This window comes from Tenrec ecaudatus, chromosome 12, assembly GCF_050624435.1.
Source record: "Tenrec ecaudatus isolate mTenEca1 chromosome 12, mTenEca1.hap1, whole genome shotgun sequence".
Taxonomy (NCBI): Eukaryota; Metazoa; Chordata; class Mammalia; order Afrosoricida; family Tenrecidae; genus Tenrec; species Tenrec ecaudatus.
This window is the reverse complement of record NC_134541.1, coordinates 64039441-64042070: the sequence shown is the minus strand read 5'-3', so window position 1 is coordinate 64042070 and position 2630 is coordinate 64039441.

Below are 2630 nucleotides of genomic sequence, written 5' to 3'. Positions count from 1 at the left end.
CACATAAGTCAAAACTCCAAATTCTTCACCTGTCCAAAAGCTCTGTCACCTACCACTCAGAGCAAAGCCTTTTGATGAGGTCCTTTCCTGCTCAGCACTTTGTCAACATTGGCTGGATGTGTTAATAAACCTTTTATCACTTATGTATCAGATACCACAATCATTATTTTCCCACCAAGAAAGCCTGTCTGGTGAAAGAGAAGAGAAATCCCATACAGTAGACAGGACACTAATTCCCACCAATCTCCACTGAGAAGAAGAAGCTGAGCGTCACTGGGGTGGATATAGATAGCAGCAGTCCACATCCCGTGTCTGCCTGAGCTCAAGAGGAGTGGGGAAACTGGTGCTGGGAATTCTGGAAACGGCGAGGAAGAACTCAGCTCTCTCTTCCCAAGGGAAGCTGACATGAAGTGAGCAACCCTGCGAGTGCTCATTGTCCGCGCCAAGGCTCGCTCACAGCTGCAGCAGGAAGAGAGTTGGGAAGCATTAGAAACCCAGAGCAGCTGGTCACAAACACATCTCTAAAAAATGTTTCCCCAATTATATATTTATATAGGGATTTTGAAACAACTGTGTGCTTAGGTAATAGTAAAAATCTACAAACAATATATTCTGGGAAACACTCCATTGTTCTAAAGCCACAGACCCCCTCAGCCTTCACAAAGGCCTGCTGAGCACCTGCAAGGAGAGCAAAGAGACCCAGAGGCCAAGAGAAATAGGTGGCACAAGGACGTGGTGGCGTGATCAAAGGTGTCCTCAGTAGGAATGCTTTCCAGACAGGAGACTGTTCCACTTTCCATGGATTCAGAGGTTATTCTCCAAAGATGCCCAAGTCAAACAGATGAATAAAATGATTTAGGTGATTGTTGGACAATGTTTATTACTTTCCTTGAAACAAATAATCAATGATAAGATAAGCAAAGTAAATGAACAATATCAATACTAATACTTTGGGAAAATTAGCTCGCATTCAATGAAACTGACTCAAATGACTCATAAAATTATCTTTAAATAATCCTAGAAAAGACTTCTGACTTTTTTTCTTCCTCGTGGAGTTCAAATATGCTGAAGTAGCTTAAAATGAAATACTTTTCTTTTGGTTTAATTATAATGCAGCTATTGAACAAAGAGGGCTCAGGCTCCTATCTCAAGCCAAACTCAGGACCATTACATCAATTTGACTCACAGTGTCCTTACAGGACAGAGCAGAACCGCCCCTGTGGGTTTCTGAGACTGTAAGTCTTTACAAGAGTAGATAAAAGTCACTGTACATAAAAAACTAAGCCTCTATCATAATGATCACTGTTGAAGTATTACTTAATATAAATGATTACTTGTGCCATAGGTTAAAAGAGGACATACACAAATATAAATGGTCTATATAGGTGGGCTCACTATTAGTCAAATTGAATCCATAGCTCTGAGTTGAGTGGAATTGCTGTAGATAGTTGGAGTCTCTGAAGTGGTACAAACATTTAAGGTGGTAAGCTGTTAACTAAAACGTTACACATTCAAGTTGACCCAGAGACATCTCTAAAGAAAATCTGGCAATCTAGTCCCAGCTGCTCTTTTCCTGCTAGTAACGATGAGCCACCCAGCTCTTTCCCAGATACCAAACTCCCTGCCATGAAGTCGATGCCAACTCATAGCAACCCTATAGGGCAGAGCAGAACTGCCTCATGAGTTTCCAAGACTGTAACTGTTTACATGAGGTAGAAAGCCCCATCTTTCTCCCAAGGAGCAGTTGGTGGTTTGGAATGGCCGACCTTTTGGGTCACAGCCCAATGCATAACCATTATGCCACTAGGGTTCCTTTTAATCGACATCTACTATATCTAAAAAAAATTAGCCACTGAAAACTGAAGGAATACAAGTCTACTTTGACACACAGGTGGCTGGCATGGGCCAATTTGATTTCATCAGTAAGTGGCAAACCGATAACATGGTTATTTAAAATCTATGCACACAATGGTGGAACAATCAGATACCACATGCAAAAGAATGAAATTGGGCCTAAACATTCACACTGTAAACAACAAGTAATTAAAAATGGATCAGAGACTTAAATGTAAGAGATTAAACAGCAAACCTCATAAAAGAAACCAAAGGAGGAAAGCTTCATGATCTTGAATTAATAACGATTTCTCAGATTCAACTCCAAAAGTACAAAGAGAAAACAAATATAACCAAACTGCAACAAAATTTAAATTTTGTGCAATAAATTATTCTATCAAAAAATTAAAATGACAACTTCCATGGGAAAAAATGTTGGCAAACCGTATATTTGGTAAGAGACTTTTATCAATAATTTGATAACAAAAATATAACCTAATTTTGATCTTTCTCAAAACAAGATATACAAATGACTACTGAACACATGACAGAACTTGCAAGAAAATTAATCAAAAGGGAAACAAGGTATTACTTCAGATATACTATAAGACTTTAAGCAAAAAAATAGGAATAATAAGCATCAGTGAGGATATAGAGGAATTAGAACATTAGTAAATTGCTAATGGTAAATTGCTGATGTGAAAGGTTGAGCTGCTATGAAACAGTCCAACAGTTCATTTAGAAATTAAACACAGAATTACCCTATGACCCAGCAATTAAATGCCTATGTCTGTACC